General features: G+C 41.7%; 1 protein-coding gene across 3 annotated transcripts in view; it reads left to right on the top strand.

Moving 5' to 3' along the window:
- LOC141132419 (transcription factor 7-like 2) overlaps positions 1–19,907 on the top strand; it is a 1,287,046-nt gene that overhangs the window by 513,771 nt on the left and 753,368 nt on the right. The gene's annotated exons all lie outside the window — the stretch shown is intronic.

Consider the following 19,907-nt stretch of genomic DNA (forward strand, 5'->3'; position numbering starts at 1 on the left):
TTTTGGCTAATCTGGATAATTAGAGGGGAGAAGTCCCAATAAGTAAAGTTTTGGGTAAAGGGGAACATCAGTCTCGAATAGCCGCTGGAGGAGATCCTGGACCGAGCGCCAGTAAGGCTGCAAGGACAGGCATTGCCAATAAACATGAAGTAAAGTGCCCCGATCTCTAAAACCCCTCCAGCAGTGATCCGAGGCCAATGTAGCTATGGTATGCAAACGGAATGGCATCATGTACCAAAATAATTCCCTGTAAGTTTTTTCTTTATAAAGTGTAGAAATAGAGCTTTTGGCTTCCCGTGACCATATAGATTGCCACTGTTCCGGGGAGATTTCCTCGGCATGGGCCCTCTCCCAGTTAGGCATGTAACTGTTTCCCCTGAGAATTCATGTTATAAGAATTTAGGAGTTTATAATATGGCTGACGTTAATCCCTTTTGTGAAGGTCCACAAAAAACTAAGCACTCAAATGGGGATAGTTTAGAAAATTGCAGGTTGGATGTGAAAGTAAGAGAGTAAGGGTGTAATGCCCAATTTGGAGGTAGCCAAAAAAAGCCACCACAAGGTAAGTTATGTTTTTCCCTGAGATCTGCGAAAGGTATTAATACTCTCCTTACCGGGTTCACTATGTGGCCATAGTGGAAGAGGTTTCTCTGTGACCAAGGAGAAATCATGTGACAAGTAGGGCTATCCGAAAATTTAGGATTATAAAGGGAAGCTGTTAGTAGAGAGGCTTCAGATTGAAGAGATTGGGTACGCTTTAGTTGTTGCCAGATATTGCGGACCAAGATCATGGTGTGTAACAAAGAGGCAGAGGGGACATCTGCCTCAGTGTTCCATAGTAAATTTTTCGGGTGGGGCTGAGCTATCCATAACATATCAATTGGGTCCAGCGATTATATGCCGGAAGGGTAGTCAACGACGATATGGCCCGCAATTGGGTAGCATAGCAGTAGCGAAATGTAGAAAAGCCAGACTCCCCTCGTTACGAGAAGCATAAAGTGTTGAACGGGCTATTCTATGTTGCTTATAGTTCCATGTGAACTTTTAAGAAGTCTGCCTGAAGTTTCCTAATCTGTATAGAGGGGATGGGCACTGGCAAGGTCAGGAAACAGTACAGGATCTTGGGCAAAATTGTCATTTTGACCGATGATATACATCCCAACCATAAAATAGGATAGTGTCTCCATTTAGCCAGGAGGGATCTGATAGACACAAAGAGAGGTTTGAAGTTTGCACCATATAGGGACTCATATTGTGGGGTGAGGTATACCCCTAAATTTTTAATCTATCTAAAAAGAAAAATTTGCGCTAGGTGTACAGAAAAAATTATGTGACAAAAAATGTGAATGAGATTATATTTAAATATCCTGCAGCTAAACACTATAACCCTGATAGGGGGCACAAAACAAAATATGTATACAAAAAGTGCAGCGCTGGAAGACTACTAATACAGTAGACAGTGATAATTATATTCAAAAGAGAAAGAAAAACAAAGACCTAAATGCTGACAAACCGTGCACATTAGTATTCCACTAATTATCTGATAAAAATCAGTGGGTATTGTTCATAGAAAAAATGTCAGTAAACTCCAATTCAAATGTCATAAAAGACGTGCTTAATTATAATATAGTGTCCACAAAATACATATGTGAATGTTCCGCTGGGTAAATCCGTGACTTCCACCATTAACAGAAACCGTCACCACAGAAAAGATGGAGGCTTACCAGACAGCCCTTATGAGACAGCATAAGATATCCTCCTTTTATGGATGTTGTCCTCCCTGTCGATGGTTCCTGATTGAGAGCGCTGTAATGGTGGTTTCCAGACTGAGCCTCAGCAGTAGAGGAGGGGGGAGGGAGGGGGGGGGGGGAATCCCCTGTCAGCGATGATGAGAATCCAAGAAAGGAAGAGAAAACTCCAATAGTGTAAAAAAAGTTTAACTTCTTTTTATTTAAATCGCCAGCAGGCATCCATAGATAAAAATTCCTTGCAAGGAGTTTAAAAACAGCTCCAATGAAAGCGAAAGTCCGCGCATGCGCAGTCCGTGCGTGCGTGTCTACCCTACGGCCGTTTCGTCAGAAATGACATCATCAGGGGCACGCCCACACGTCCGCGCATGCGCATTAAATACCCGAACGGCGGAACGAAAAGGTTCAGCCATTGGTCACCGGAGCTAACAGAAGCAGCTGAAGTAACAGCAAAAAAAGAACATTGATTAGTTCGGATGATACTTAGCCTAATTATAAAACCTACGGTCACCTAAACTATTATAGTGCCATCTTGTGGGCAAATAGCTTATGACCACAAAAATACAATTAATTTTCATTTTGAACACAAAAGAACTATTATAAAATTTCTAAATTAGTGCAAATGGCTGAAGGACAGTTCGTAACACCCTTCTAGGAAAAAACATTTCATAAACATGAAATTAGGAGACTTGCTTCCCATAATGTTGTAAATCATATTATATACCATAAAAACATGATCTAACAAAAGTAATCCACATAGATTTAGGAAAACCAATAACTAGTAATAAATAAAAATAAAAATAAAAAAATAAAAATGAAAAATAATAAAAATAAAAAATAAATAAATAAATAAAAATAAATATAAAAATAAATATAAAAATAAAAATAAATAAAAATAAAAATAAAAATGAAAATGAAAATGAAAATAAATATAAAAATAAATAAAAATAAAAATAAAATAAAATAAATAAAAATAAAAATAAAAATAAAATAAATAAAAATAAAAATAAAATAAATACAAATAAAAATAAAAATAAATAAAAATAAAATAAATAATAAAAATAAAAATAAAAATAAAATTAATTAAAATAAAAACAAATACAAATTACCCTTTTGAGCCTCACAGCAAATACCATTTAAAGGATTAAATACCGAGATTACTTAAGATTTATGAAAAACCAACGACGGCTGGGTTATACAGCTCTGTTACCCAGGACTATGTGGGGGGACATCAAAATAGGAGAAATATTCATCAACCATTATTAATGAAGCAATTGATGTCCCACTCCACATTCAAACCCCCAGGGACATGGCAGTCAAGCTTATATATCCAGTTAGTCTCACTTCTAGATATACTACGTTTACCATTGCTACCTCTCCAGTGTGGTATATATTTTTCGAGGGCGATAAACGTGGTACCAGTGGGATCCCTGTTATGTTTAAGATTGTAATGTTTTGACACATTATGTTTGTCAAAACCCTTCCGAATATTGGTAAGGTGTTCCCCCAATCGAACTTGCAACTTTCTGGTAGTGCGCCCAACGTATTCCAAACCACAGGGACACCTTAACAAGTACACTACGCACTTCGTAGTGCAGGTGATAAAGGATTTTATTGAATATGTGACACCAGTACGTGTTGATGTAAACTCTGTTAATCTCCTACCTCTGAAGGTGTTGATACTACAAACTTGACATTTCCTACAAGGGAAAAATCCCTTTAGATCCCCAAAGAAAGAGGGTCTTGTTGGTGGGTCTGGAACGTTAGGTGCTACAAAGTGCCTAAGATTTGAGGCACCTCTAAAAAGTACGCAAGGATTGTCACCCAATAACGGCCCCAGAATTCTGTCATTTTTGATGACAGGCCAGTGTCTTTTAATTATACGTTTTATGGCCCAATGTTGGCTGGAGTAGGTAGTCAGAAAAGCCAAGCCGAAATCATCCCTTTTTTCCACTTGTGATGGTTTGTCCACTAAAAGAGTCTGACGATCCCTGTTGCCTACTTCTGTAATTAATGAGTCCAACGACTGTCCATCATAGCCCTTATTTAGAAATCTTAATTTAAGAACCTGAGCTTCTTTTTTATAATCCTCCAAATCGGAGCAATTCCTCCTGAGTCGCAAGAATTGACCCTTCGGAACTGCTGATAGCCAGGAACGGTGATGGCAAGAATCAAGTGGAATATATGCGTTCCTGTCTGTCTTTTTAAAATATGTTGATGTGGTGATCCTTCCATTTTCTATACTAATTTTTAAGTCCAGAAAATGGATTTGGGTGGCATTGACCTCATGAGATAATACAATACCTCTATCATTATTGTTTAAAAAAGACAGAAAAGTCATGACAGATTCGATGTCCCCGTCCCATACAAAGAGGACATCGTCAATGAACCTTTTCCAAAAGATGAGTTCATTGCGTCTATTATGCAATACCACTTCTTCTTCCCTCCCTCCCCCCTCCTCTACTGCTGAGGTTCAGTCTGGAAACCACCATTACAGCGCTCTCAATCAGGAACCATCGACAGGGAGGACAACATCCATAAAAGGAGGATATCTTATGCTGTCTCATAAGGGCTGTCTGGTAAGCCTCCATCTTTTCTGTGGTGACGGTTTCTGTTAATGGTGGAAGTCACGGATTTACCCAGCGGAACATTCACATATGTATTTTGTGGACACTATATTATAATTAAGCACGTTTTTTTTACATTTGAATTGGAGTTTACTGACATTTTTTCTATGAACAATACCCACTGATTTTTATCAGATAATTACTGGAATACTAATGTGCACGGTTTGTCAGCATTTAGGTCTTTGTTTTTCTTTCTCTTTTGAATATAATTATCACTGTCTACTGTATTAGTAGTCTTCCAGCGCTGCACTTTTTGTATACCTAAATTTTTAATGGCATAAGTTTTCCATGCATAAGGGAAATTTTCCCAGAGGTATTGAATCTCTGGGTAAGGTATATTGAGCGGGAGGGCTTCTGATTTAGCGGAGTTAACCTTCTAGCCAGACAAAGCCCCGTACTCTGCTAATATTTTGTGGAGATTGGGTAAGGTCACACGTGGGTGTGTCAGGGTAAGGAGAATGTCATCTGCAAACAAAGATTTTAAACTCGCACTTCGTAACCAATATTCCACTAATATTAGGTTTTTTTGGATCCGGGCCTCCAGAAGCTCGATACACAGGGCAAAGAGTAGCGGAGAGAGCAGACACCCCTGCCTTGTCTCATTTGAGATGATAAAGGGAGGGGAGGCTGCAAAGGGAGTTTTAATGGAGGCAGATGGAGCTGCATACAGGTGTTTAATCGCCCTGAGGAACGAACCCCGGAAGCCCAGATATTCAAGGGTTGTAAACATGAAGCGCCAGCTCAGCCTGTCAAAGGTCTTTTCAGCGTCTAGACTGAGTAACGGGGCCTCTGTATTTTGTCTGTTAGCTATATCTATTAAATTAATGACTCTTCTGATATTATCACCCGCCTGTCTCCCGGGGACAAAGCCTACCTGATCTTTGTGGATTAGGTAAGGGAGGACCTCGTTTAAATGAAGGGATAGTAGTTTCGTGAAGATTGTTAAATCTGAATTTAATAAAGCTATAGGACTATAGTTTCCGCATAATGTGTGATCCTTGTCAGGCTTAGGTGTTAAGGTTAGGTGAGAAGTTTGCATGTCCCTTGGGATTTAATTCTTTTGCATAAATCCGTTAAATAAGCGAGTGATGTATGGAAGTAGGGTGGTCAGGAAGGTCTTATACTATTCATATGGGAGGCCATCAGGCCCTGGGGCCTTATTATTTGGCAAACGTTTTAGGGTATCCATCACCTCCTCCTCAATAGTCGGGGAATTAAGGGATTGTAAAGCAGTTGTCGACAAAGTGGTCACTCCACTATTCGTAAGGTAAGTGCGGACATGGTCATTAAAGCTTTCCTGAACTGGTAAGTGTGGTATGGAGGGGTTGTTATAAAGGTCAGAAAAGTAGTTACAAAACATGTGGGTAATGTGATCGGGGTGGGAGTGCATGATGCCATTAGTGTCCCACAGGGACTAGGGGGGGTCAACGCATGAGTCTGCTCCCAAAGTTTATGTACTAGCAAGGTATTGGCTTTGTTGCCTTTATCATAATATGTCTGACTCAGTTTTTGGAGGGCTTTTTCAACTCTACCTTTTCAGGACAGCGCAAAGGCATATTATTTCCCTAATAAGACGGATTGAGGGAGTAGAGGTGAATCAGGATTCAAAATCCCGAAGCCTCTCTTCAGTTTGGCCTCGAAGCAGCTTGGTGTTTTTCTTCCAAGCAGTAGAAATGGCTATGCATTGTCCATGAAGTACAGATTTATGTGCCTCCTAAGGGGTCCCTATAGAAATCTCTGGGGTGCAATTCTCTTTCAAATAAAATTTTAAGACATTCTCCAACTCTGTCCTGGTGGCGACATCTTTTAACAGAAAATGAAGTTGCCAATGGCAGCGTTTTACCTCAGAAGCCTCCAGATTTAATTTCAATAGCATTGGGGCATGATCCGACCAGGACATAGGGAGAACATCCACTGTATTGAGCGCCCTCAGGGAAGGAGCGTTGACAAAAAAATTGTCTAATCTTGTGTGAGTATGAAAAGGGTGGGAATAATTGTCGTTCCGTCAGATGAGCAACACACCATGCATCAAATAGGACGAACTTGCAGGTGATCTGTCGGAACTGTTGGGATTGTCTAAACAGGTGAGGGGGAGTGAGTTTTTTTTTAGAAAGGGATGTTCTATCCACCATCACAAAAATATTCTACAGAAAAACTATAACATTAGCAGCGCTAAACAATCACAAGAAAGGATTGCAATTATAATGTCCAATTTTAATTTTTGTGAATAATGGATTGTCCATCAGAAAAGTTAATATGGGGTTAAATCCAGCTGTATACCATCACCACACCGCGTGTACAACAATCCCCTAAGGTAATGAACTTACCAGACAACCATAGGTATTATGCTTGTGTTTTAAACAATCTCTGTCAGCAGGCACTGTGTCTTTCCATCTAGGTATTGCTCACAGCAATACCTGATTTCACTATTGGTTAGGGCTAGTTCACGGTGAATCATTTATTGTTTTCCACATTGCTCACAGCAAGCTTTTGCTCTCCTACACAGAAGTTGTCTGAGGTTCCCAGGCCAAGTTCTATCCACCGTCGGGAAGAACGGCAAGGTGTGTGAAGTTCTAAATAAACGATTATATTCTCGGGTAATAAAGTTCATCTGATTCATATTCCGGGCGTAAATGTTGCAAAAGGTTATATCATATTGCTGCTATTTGCCTCTCAGAATAGGTAAAGAAAAAGAAGGTAAGAAAAGGTTCCTGGGGATCAGTATGGGAGGTCGTGGGTGTAAATGGGGTTCCCTTTGTAATCAAGATAGCCACTCCTGCTTTTTTTAGGATTAGAAGCTGGATATCCCTTAAGGAGAAATCTAGATGCAAAGGCCAAAGTGCGTTTCCTGTATGGATATCACCTCAGCGCGGGAGTCCCTGAACGCCCTCAATGCTAACTGCCTCTTGAAATTCGAATTGAGGTCATTGACATTAAAGGGGTTGTAAAGGTAAAAATTTTTTCACCTTAATGCATTATATGCATTAAGGTGAAAAAACTTTTGACAATACCGCCGCCCCCAGCCCCCCCGTTTTACTTACCTGACACCTCGAAACTCAGCCGCTCGCTCCCGACATCTCTATAGCCGCCGGCTGTATCACGGGAGCGCGCCCGCAATAACTAACCACCATGCGAGGGAGCTCGCATTAAGGTGGTTAGTTCTTGCGGAGAGGAGCTGAAACAGCCGCCGAGGGACCCCAGAAGAGCAGGTTTGGGGCCACTCTGTGCAGAACGAGCTGCACAGTGAAGGTAAGTATGACATGTTTGTTATTTAAAAAAAGAAAAAAAATTACCTTTACAACCCCTTTAAGTGAAATATACCTGTACCATAATGGATAAGGTGGACGAGTGGAAAATGGAGGTGTACGACATGTAATACATTACTTATCTAGCCTAGGGGCCACCCTCGGGGGTGTGGGTAAACGCCATCTTTGAAGAGTAGATCCATGAGCCCAGGAATGAGGAGCCAGAAAAGAAAAAATAGAGAAAAAACATATAATAAATCAGAGACCACCAAACAGAAATTCGAGGTATAACAATAAACCAAATGTTCCGTATTACCATCGCCCTGTTCAGGAGCGAGGTGGGTAAGTAGTAATTATTAAGGAACTATTAATCATTATGTGTTCTCGGGAGTGGGGGGGGGGCATGAGGGGGTTGGGCCTGAAACCAAGCGTCAACTGCCTTTGAACAACAGGGACCTACAAAAAAGTCAAAATAGAGCTAGGGGAAAATCCTAGAGAAGGAAACAGCGTTAGAAACATATACAAGCCTAACATCCTAAACATAAATAAGGATTCCGACTTTGGCTGAACGTGGTAGGTAAAAGTGTTCATCTGCTGTTGCGCCAAGCATGGGCAGTAACAGGGAAGTGGCGAGGAGAATCGCCAGACAGGGGGGTCCTCAGGCCGACTGCTGCCTTGGGCTCTTGCAAGGTGATTCAGGAGGTCGCACCCGCTTCTTTGAAGGAGCTTTTTGCCAGACCGTTGGCAGAGGGGGGAGGGGGAGGAATATGTCCCAACTTGGGAGGTCTGGGATAAGAATCTCCAAAGTCTCACAGAAGATGCGTACAACCTCGGGTACTCGGAGGACCACTGTCTTCCCTTTGTGCGTAGCTGAAAGGCTGAAGGGGAAGCCCCAACGGTAGAGAATGTCATTATCTATCTTGTAAGGTATGAAGAAGCGGTTGGAGTAGTCTGCATTTATGGAGAGTAGTCCAGGAAAGATCAGGGAATAACTGGATTGGGGCAGTTTCATGTAAGATAGGTTTAGTCATTCAAGCTTTACGCATAATGTCTTCTTTTAAGGTGAACGAGTGTACTCTGCAGATGACATCTCTGGGGTTTGACGGTGGGCCTTTGGGTTTTAGAGCCCTATGGGCCCTATCCATCTCAATATGTGAGGAAATGGGGACGCCCAATAAATTATTGAAGATAGTCTGAAGAACCATTCTCAGATCCTCAGGACCTTTCGATTCTGGGAGGCCTTGGACCCTGATATTATTGCGGCGATTACGATTACCTAGGTCTTCTAAGTGGCGTTGCATATCACGTAGCGATTGCCCACCTGTTGGGACTGGACACAATGCATTGTGAGTTGTGTAGATTGCAGATCCTCCTCTATATCCTCCACCTGAGTGGCTAGCTGATGAAGAGCCACTTGTATGGTTTTAATCTCACTGTGGCAAGTTTCTTTAACTTCAGATATCAATATTTTAAAGTCCTCTTTAGTGGGTAAAGAGTGAAGTTGCTAATGCCAAGAGACCAGTTCGTCTGCAGTTAGGATGGTGGGAATACTGGGGAGGGGTCAGATGGGAGTTGATGCCCTTATGGGTGAGTCCCATGGTTCAAACCATTCTCTTTGTTCGTTCAGTTGAGTGGGGACTTGGAGGGCGAAAGGGGTGCCCTTGGGTCCTCAGGAGAGGAAATAGCTGCTGGGGTGGCTGCATCTAGGCTGACAGTGCTAGATTGCCGCGAGCGAAGGGCTCTTTGTGGCTTTGGGAGAGCCCAGGAGGGAGGATGGGGTCTGGGCAGTGAAGTGAGCAGGCCGCAACCGCGGCAAGGATTGAGAGCGACCTGGTCGCGGGGGGGGAGATGAGTCCCCAGTTATTGAATGCTGGTGGGGTTCCCTGGATGAAGAGGGAATCCTTATCGGGTCCCCTAAAGGGGCGAGGGGGCAGGAGAAGTGCTCACCTGCGGGGACCTCTGTGGCGTCCCGGAGTTTGCCCAATAAGATTGAGGTGCCTGGTACACGTGAGGCTGTATATGCGGCCCGTGCGACGCTGAAGGAGCTGGAGTGGTGGAGGAGAGTCCGGGGCTGCTAAGTGGTAGCATGCAACTGAGGAGAGTGCCGGTGGGCTTGCAGCGGGTTGCCGCGCCTAAAACCACCAGCCCTCTCCTCAGTGGCTTCAGGCGCGGCCACCCGCTGAAAGCCCAGTGCCTCGGGAGAGGAGGGAGATGTTTGTGAAGGGTGCAGCATGCACCATGTTGCTCACCTCCAGCGGCGTGGGTGCAGGGAGCTGTGGGAAGTAGTTGATCCAGGGACCCGGCAGAGGGGGGTATCCCGATGTTCCCCCTGCTTCTGCAAGCAGGTGGTACAATTTCTGCCCATTAAGCAACAATAGATTCCCCGTATGGAGCTTATATCCAGCAGGTCCGTGGAGAGCAGGAGAGTCTCACAGCCATCGCGCTCAACGTCCAGCCACGCCCCCAGCATGCTATGTATTCTTAATGGATTTGGTTATAGTTTTATGATAGGCCTGGACAGCAGAACCAGACATCCTGCCGCGACTCAATTAGTGGTTTACAGCCCGACACAGGCCCAATCGTTGGTTTCTGATTTCTCTAAGCTGAGATAACGGTTCTTTAGAAGTGAATCTATAGATTCCATTAAGTAAGGGAGGGGGTTAAGATCATAAGCTCAATAATAGCATGCAATGCCAAGCTGCGGTTTTCAAAGCGAGCAAAGTCCTTTCTTGTATTAAGAGAGGTATGGACTCCATAGAGAGACATATAATATTGCCCCTGTTCAAATCATTAGTAAGACCTCATCTGGAATATGCAGTTCAGTTTTGGGCACCAGTTCTCAAAAAGAATATCGGGGAACTGGAGAAATTGCAGAGAAGGGCAACCAAACTGATAAGAGGCATGAAGGAGCTCAGCTATGAGGAAAGATTAGAGGAACTGAATTTATTCACTCTTGAGAAGAGGAGAATAAGGGGGGATATGATAAACATGTTCAAATATTTAAGGGGTTCATATAGTGAACTTGGTGTTGCGTTATTCTCTTTACGGTCAATACAGAGGACACAGGGGCACTCTTTACGTCTAGAGGAAAAGAGATTTCATCTCCAAATACGGAAAGGTTTCTTCACAGTAAGAGCTGTGAAAATGTGGAATAGACTCCTGCCAGAGGTGGTTCTGGCCATCTCAGTAGATTGCTTTAAGAAAGGCCTGGATACTTTCCTAAATGTACATAATATAACTGGGTACTAACACTTATAGGTAAAGTTGATCCAGATAAAATCCGATTGCCTCTTGGGGGATCAGGAAGGATTTTTTTCCCCTGCTGTAGCAAATGTAACTATGTAAGATTACTGCTGCAATGTAGCTATTCTGCCAAACTGTCATGACTGACGTCTGATTTCTGAATAAGATGGCCGATAGCTACAGCTTTTCGTGTGTCTAGTACGTGATATCAATTCAGTTAGCACATGGTTTTACCAACACACCCTCTCCGACACCCTCCCTGCCTGTGTACTGCCTGTTGAATGCAACACATTTAAAGTGGTAGAAAACTCTTTAAAAAAAAAAAAAGTTTCCCCCTGCAAGGCAAACCCATAATATGCTTGTATGCACTGCATACTAGCACATTATATGGGACCTACCTTAAATCGAAGCTTGCCAGTGGCATGTTGTCAATGCTACAGAGGCTTCCATCTTCACCTGGTCTTCCTTCTGTGCTCGTGGGCTGTGTCCACTTTATTGGCCAAGCCACAATGATGTATTGGCTGTGGCACACAGCTCTGAAGGAATTGCACGGGTATGCTGTTCCTTCAGAGCGCATGCGCTGGTGATGTCACGGCTGCTTTCTAGAATACCTCCTAAACTGTGCAGGTTTAGGAGATATTCATTTTACCTACAGGTAAGCTTTATTATAATCCTACCTGTAGGTAAAAATAAACAATGAGAGTTTACTACCACTTTAAGTGCAGCTGATGATCTTTTGATATTGCCAGATCTTTATGTCAGAATACAATGTGCTGGTGTGGACATTGTGTATGGGGGAATCTGTTTTTCATTCATACTACTGGCTGAAGAGAAAAAAAAACTCATCTATGGGCATAAAAAGTGAGCTGGAGGTACCCACTCTAAATAAAATTGCTGGTCAATTCAGCGGTGCCACTATACAAAGCTGCCTATCTCGCCAGATGCTGCCCAGCTAAGTTTGATAAAATTTGGCACGTGTGGTTCAAATCTGAAGCCACGAACGCAACATAATAGGAACCGTATCCTTTTGCTAGTCTATTTTGCCTAAATGTCTCGTAGCCAGAGAAGACCTACTATTGCTTTTATATGTGGTACGCCTATATGCTTTATCCTCTACCTCAGTAATTCTCCTAGAAGTGGTCGCTTGAAGTATATGATCCATTATCCTTCTCCCCATCCTTCCATTTTGAAGACACGAGCAGTTTAGGTTTGCTATTTCTCTAGTATGTATATGACCTTTCAGGGTTGTTGTTGTGTAAGTTTGTTTAAGCCGGGGTATGCCCAGAGGCTTTATTTTGTAACCCTCTTTTTTACATAAAAATCAATAAAAAAAAAAAAAAAAAAGTGAGCTGGGCTGGAAAGGGTGCAAGACAGATCAATGTGGACTAGTGTGGAGACGGGAGGCTGCAGCGATGTTTGTAGTGCAGCTTTATGGAGGGGAGAGCAGATAGCATTAGAAAAGGACATAAAGTAATCAGCAGAGAGGGGAGGAGGATCGGATCATGTCAACACATCAGACTTACTGCACACTGGAAGTGTAGACTGAGGGAGAAAAAAGGAGGAAGGTATGACCAGTGTAGAAGTGAAAGTAACTCACAAAGAAGGTGTAGTGACCAAGCAGGAGGAAGAGCGAGTTGATGGCAGTGGAGAGAGCTTTCTGAGGAAGGAGAGGGTTTACCATGTAAGAATCATTTGGTGAGATGTACAGTGCCTTGCAAAAGTATTCGCCCCCTTGACATTTGTTGTTTTGCCTCACAACCTGGAATTAACATGGATTGTTTGAGGATTTGTATCATTTAATTTACAGAACATGTATAAGGGGAGAAAAAACACGCTTATTATGAATATTATAATTCAGAAAAAGCAACAACTCTTATGTGCGATATCACAAAAAATCAGTATAACCAAGAGCAGAATCACTCATAACGTTTAACATGACATACTAATCATAAGAATATCAACAAACTATTGATAATATAAAAAGTCCTTATTCCAGGAAAAAATCATAAAAATAAAAGAAAAAAATATAAAAATATATATCTCTCCAATATTACACAGTCTTATGTGATAGAAAATAAAGCAAGTGTTGAGCTTGAGGTAGTGAAAAGAGGTCACACTCCTGAATTCCCAATCACAGTTCATAGAAGTATTCCAAATATTCAGTATGTTATCCACACCGCATGTGACCGTCACCAGAGAGAAATGCCTGCTTAGCAGATAGATTCGACCTGTAGAAAGGTCAAAACGCCTGTGGCTGATTACCCTGCCAGGGCCTTTAGGCTGCAGTTCCGCTCGGCACACCAGAATCCAGTAGTCACTCTCTCTCTTGTCCTCACTTGCAGGTATTCACAGATGTCCCACTCAAAAAAAAAAAAAAAAAGGAGGATGCTTTACATAGCATAAGATCCAACACTTTTTTATTAATAGTAATACACTTATTTTGATTAGAAGGAGAACATCTCCATTGAAATAGTAATATACCGGCCGGTATTAGAATCGCCCGCGCTTCCGGAACCCCGTGTGTTGTGCTGATGTCATTGCGACATCAGGGTCATTTGGGTAGTTTCTGTTGTAATTATGATTTAAAAAAGAGTAAACACAGTTGATGGATAATAAATGGCTTCAGCCAAACACTAACCATGAGTGAAAGAAATGTTTTTGTGTTATCATTCATATTCTCTGAAAAATGGCCAAGAAATCATAAATTCTGCCAGGGTATGTAAACTTAATAGCACAACTGTACTGGTTGAAAAGTTTTTGGACTGTAGAGAGGAAAGTGTGTGGTACAGGTATTGTAAGTGTTTGTATAGAAGTTTGGGGAAAGTAACATTTTTAATGCCGCTATTCTTCCCACTATGGTGAGTTCTTGAGCACGTAAATTGGATATCTGTTGGGACAGCGAGTCCAGAAAGGGCTCAAAATTGTGGCGGTAGAGCTGAGAAGTTTGTGGGGTAAGCTGAATGCCTAGAAAAAACAGGGTGGAGGAGGACCAGATGAAAGGAAATGTATTGCTCAAGACAGATTGTAATGAAAGTAGGGCATTGATACCTAGAATTTTGGACTTGGCGTTTAGCTTACAAGTAGGATACTGCACTAAACTCATCAAGTAATTTCTGTGTTTCGGGAAGTGATGTCTTGGAGTTGGAGAGAATGAGCATGACATCATCCGCAAACAGACTAATTTTATGCTCCATGCCAGCTATGGAGTGACCTGTGATGCTAGGGTTAGACCTAATACTTTTGGCTAAGGGTTCCATAATGAGAGTGAAGATGACTGGGGACAAGGAGCAACCTTGTCTGGTGCCGTTGGATATGTATATTGGCTTAGAGTTGACCTCTGAGGTATTACCTGTAGCTGAGAGGGTGGAGTAAAGGGATAAAGTAGCTGTCTGTAACCAGCCTGTGATCCCAAAGGTATCCAGTACTGTTTGAGATATGCCCGATGCACTCCGTCGAACGCCTTCTCCGCATCCAAAGAGAGGAGCAGAGAAGATGTTCGGGAGAGGCTAGCCTGGGAGATCAAATTGATGAGACGTTTGGCACCGTCAGGTGCTTGGCGACCAGGAACAAATCCTTCCTGGTCAGAGTGGATGAGTTGTAGGACTTGCTGTAGCCTGAGCGCTAGGAGTTTGGTGATCATTTTCACATCTGCATTGAGAAGTTATAGGGGCCTATAGTTTGCAGGTATGATGGGATCCTTTGGGGTTTGGGATTTCTTACTATCCACAGCCCTTAAAGGGAATGTAAATGCAGAAGATTTTTTTTTTATCTTAATGCATTGCATTCTATGCATTAAGTTAAAAAACTTTTGTGTGCAGCAGCCCCCCTCAGCCACCCCCCCCAAATACTCACCTGAGCTCCCTCTCTGTCCAGTGATGTTGCACGAGTGTCTCGTCTGCCTGGGACACCCCTCATTTGGCTGAGACAGCAGCGTGGCACCCTAGTATTTGGCCTTCATAAATTTAAGATGGTTCTCATACTTATAAAGAAGCAGAGATCACAATTTTTGTCTATCTTGGAGAATGTCTTGTGTAAGACGGGGGTTAAGTTTTATTAGCCGATTCTTTTAAATATATAGAGCTAAGCAAGTCCTCAATCTAGATAGTAAATGTAGCACTATGTGTAAAAATATATATATAAATATAAAGTGCAAATCTCTAAATAAATCCTACATATAAATGAATAGTCCATAAAATGAAAAAATGAAGAAATAAAACATGAAAAACTCTTCTTGTGATCAGTGTATCCACACAATTCCACCACAGTGATCGTTCGTCCTCAAAAGGAGTGCACACCACCACCAGTAAAAATGCATGCTCACCTCCCAGTCAAAACTCATATGCAGATGTCCCCACGAGCTCTTTGCTCTCACTTCCTCTTCCCAATCAATGGTGGGTAATCCAGATGGCTCTTTTCTTAATGGTAACTCAGCTCATTAACATCCAAAGAAACGAATCACCTCCCAGCTTCGCTCAAGATTCCATGAGTTCAGGACATGTAATAAGTATAGAGACCATAGTGTTCTCTGTATACAAATTTATTCAAAGCCCCCAAACAGACAAGTTGTACTTACAAGATAAAAACTTTTAAAATCACTGCTGTGTCCACATACACAGTGCCTGGCTAAACGTGACTATCAGCTCCCTTCTCTAGACATCATCTTTCACAATATGCAAAAAAAAATGGGCTAACTTTACTCTTTATTTTTATTTTTTTATTCAATAAAGTGTATTTTTTCCCCAAAAATTGCGTTTGAAAGACCACTGCGCAAATACTGCATGATAAAAAATATTGCAATGACCCTCATGTTATTCTCTAGGGTCTTTGCTAAAAACATTTATATAATGTTTGGGCGTTCTAAGTAATTTTCTAGCAAAAGATACTGATTTTAACCTGTAAACAAGTGTCAGAAATAGGCTTGGTCTTGAAGTGGTTAAAATGTACTGAACACTGAATTAATAGTGAGCAGCCAAACAGTTAAATCAAAATGGTTGCGGCTAGTAACGTGCTTGCGTCATGTCCCGACTAACGCATTTCGTCATCAGCAGACCTCAGAGACGCGGCCTGCTAACTCAAGCACACCCTTAACTATGCAATAACCGGAAGATCTGCTCCTACCACCAGAAATAAGATGCCTTATACAAGTTTTCAAATCAAAACCTATCCAATGAAAGACATGAGATAATCATGGAAAAACTAAAAAAAATATCCACTAGTGGGTCAGTAACAACCCACGAGTTAGAGACCAAACAAAACCATTTGGTGTTATTCATTCACAGGTGGCATAAGCACCATCTAGTGGATAAAAAGCAAAATGACATAATAATGCTCAACATTGTAATTGAGACACATGATCTATGTTCATGATCTTTAACAACATGTGACAGTGCTGAACATTTATAAAAAACATATAGGATATATATCCCAACTCTTTTCTAATCATTGTGGTAATCTCCCCGTGCAGAGCACCGGAACCTGCTGAGTGGATCCATTATGGAACAGCAGTAACTACACCCTAGCATATACGGCTCAGCAGGGAGGTCAACACAGAATGATCTCATTGTTAAAAAATATAATACAACCTAAATAAATCAAATAATTAAATATCTGAAAAATATATAGATCATATATAGATCATGGACTAATTCATCAAACCCCTGAGACAAAAAAAACTTAAACACAGAAGACTCAACTGTTATTGATAAAACAATTCACGTCCCATTCAACATTAAGTCCAAATGGGATGTAAGACTTGAGGTCATAAATCTAGGGGGTCTCTAATCTAAATATTTCCAACCTGACAAAACTTCCCCTCCAATGTGGGGTGAATTTATCTATGGCCAGGAAAGTAGAACCCGCTGGATTTTTGTCAGGACATTGCAAATACTGCTTGGACACACTGACCCAGAAATCCCTTCTTGATGTTGGCTATATGTTCCTTTATTCTTGCATGCATTGCCCTTGTAGTGTGACCCACATACTGAAGGCCGCAAGGGCTAATACCTAAATAAACCACATTATGGGATGCACTGATGATAAGTATTAATGTCATAACTTTTAGAGGTGACCAAGGAACCAAAATTACAAACTCGTCTATCTCGCGCCTTAGACAAGCCAAATACTGCACATTTGCGGCATGGAAAATATCCCTTAAGCACTGGAAAAAACGTAGTCCTATTTGGGGCATCTTGGCTATTTGGCACAACCTGCAGTCTTAATGGTGGAACCCCCCAAAAAATAACTTGTGGGGAATTAGGGATATGAGAACTCAAAAGTTTTTGTTGAGTTTTTTTTTTTTTTTGCAGCACTTTCCAATGCCTAGCCAAAATCTTTTTAACATCCATAGTATTACCGAGAATATATTGTGACAAGGGAAAAACTGAAATCTTTAGTTATTTTTTGTTATTATGACCGCCCAAGATGACATTTCTATCCATTCCACCTACCTTCGAGATGAGCCTATCAAGCTCATCTTCTTGGGTTGCCTCTATAGATAAACCTAGATCTCCATACTGTAGCCTGTTTGAAATACTTATCCCTCATGGACGCCTTAAGCAGATAAACTGACTTCTGGGAACTGACCTTAGCTAGCAAGGATGATGACAACTTCCCTAGCCAATATAACTGTTCTGGTTGGCATCCTTAAAGTACGTAGTTAAAATTAATTACGTAATTACAGAACCATCTTTTACTTCTATATTTGAAGGGCAAAGTGACTGCATGCCACTGTCCTGTAGGAGGAGGACGTCCTCAATATACCGCTTCCAGAAAACCAGTTCTGGTCTCCTATTGGCATAGACAACAATGTCCTCCCACTTAACCATGAACAAATTTGCCATATTTGGGGCAAACCTGGCACTCATGCCGACTCCTCTAATCTGAAGAATAGCTGCCACAACCCTGGTATCCTCCCACAGCGGGCGGTCCGCTTTCAGATAAAAGTGGTCTAAGCGGCGGATTTGACGAGTAAGGGAAAGATGGCCCCCACTCGGCTCCCCACCATTGGAAGGCGGAAGCTATGTCAAACGTCACTTCGGCCCAATGGTCTTAAAGGGGATATTTTTATTTTTTTGCAATTTAGTGTAAATGTTAGATCTGAGATCTTTTTGACCCCAGATCTCACATTTAAGAGGTCCTGTCATGCTTTTTTTTTTCTATTACAAGGGTTTATTTACATTCCTTGTAATAGTAATAAAATTGACCCACTTTTTTTTTTAAAAGGACAGTGTCAAAATAAATAACAGATTGAAAGCGCCCCGTCCCACCGAGCCCGCATGCAGAAGCGAATGCATACGTAAGTCGCGCCTGCATATGAAAACGGTATTCAAACCACACATGTGAAGTATCGCCGGGATCGTTAGAGCGAGAGCAATAATTCTAGCACTAGACCTCCCATGTGACTCAGAACTGGTAACCTGTCAAAAAAATTTAAACATCGCCTGTGGAGATTTCTAAGGGTCAAAGTTTGTCGCCATTCCACGAGTGCGCTTGTAAGACTGCTGCGGAAATACAGTGTGACATAAAGTATTGCAACAACCACCATTCTATTCTCCAGGGTGTCTGGAAAAAAAATAGATGTTTGGGGCTTCGAAGTAATTTTCTAGCAAAAGAAAATGATTTTAACTTGTAAACACCAAGTCTTAAAAATATGCCCGGTCCTTAAGTGGTTAATAGCATCCCAATCTTGGGCCGTGCCCAATTTGCAGCCATAACGCTTCAACTCTTCTGGGAAGCCTGTCCACAAGGTTCAAGAGTGTGTCTAGAAGCGCATTCATGACCAGTCAAGTTTCTTCACCCCAAAACTCGTTCATCCATGTCTTTATGGACCTTGCTTTGTGCACTAGGGCACAGTCATGTTGGAACAGGAAGGGGCCATCCACAAAATGTTCCCTCAAATTTGGGAGCATTAAATTGTCCAAAATCTCTTGGTATGTTGACACCTTAAGAGTTACTTTCACTGGAACTAATGGGCCAACCCCAACCCCAAAAAAATTCCACAGCATAATCCCTCCTCCACTAAATGATGTAGACCAGTGCACAAAGTAAGGTCCATAAAGACATGGATGTGTGAGTCAGGGGTGGAGGGACTTGACTGGCCTGCACAGAGTCCTGACCTCAACCTGATAGAACACCTTTGGGATGAATTAGAATGCGAGCCAGGCCTTCTCGTCCAACATCAGTGCCTGACCTCACAAACGCGCTTCTGGAAGAATGGGCACACATTCCCATAGACACACTCCTAAACCTTGTGGACAGCCTTCCCAGAAGAGTTGAAGCTGTTAGAGCTGCAAAGGGTGGGCCAACTCAATATTGAACCCTACGAACTAAGACTGGGATGCCATTAAAGTTCATGTGCGTGTAAAGGCAGGCGTCCCAATACTTTTGGCAATATATTGTAGATGGAGCAATATTCCCTGGTGGGTTAAACAGTGAGGCATTAGATAGCCTGAGTGTCTAATCCCAATTTCATCAGTCCTGGCCACTCTAATGCCCCATACACGTGGTCGGATTTTCCGACGGAAAATGTTTGATGGGAGCTTGTTGTCGGAAATTTCGACCGTGTGTAGGTTCCATCGGACATTTTCCATCGGAATTTCCATCACACAAAATTTGAGATCTGGATCTCAAGTTTTCAGACAACAAAATCTGTTCTCGTAAATTCTGATTGTGCGTACACAATTCCGTAGCACAAAGTTCCATGCATGCTCTCTTAATCAAGTACGAGACGGAAGTGCTCGTTCTGGTAAAACTAGCGTTTGTAATGGAGATAGCACATTCGTCACACTGCAAATTTTATAATCTTGTAATGCAGCACATTCTCTTCTTCTTTATAATGCTAGAATAATGAAGTTGTTTTGCTGCTGATATTCACACAGAGTTCTGACAAACTGATTTCTTATTTTTCGTGATCTCATGAATAATTTTTTTTTTTTTTTTTTCATCAGATCTCCATAATAATGTTTAGAATTTTTGTGTATATATATATATATATATATATATATATATATATATATATATATATATATATATATATATATATATAT

This window comes from Aquarana catesbeiana, linkage group LG03 (genome assembly GCF_042186555.1).
Source record: "Aquarana catesbeiana isolate 2022-GZ linkage group LG03, ASM4218655v1, whole genome shotgun sequence".
Taxonomy (NCBI): domain Eukaryota; kingdom Metazoa; phylum Chordata; class Amphibia; order Anura; family Ranidae; genus Aquarana; species Aquarana catesbeiana.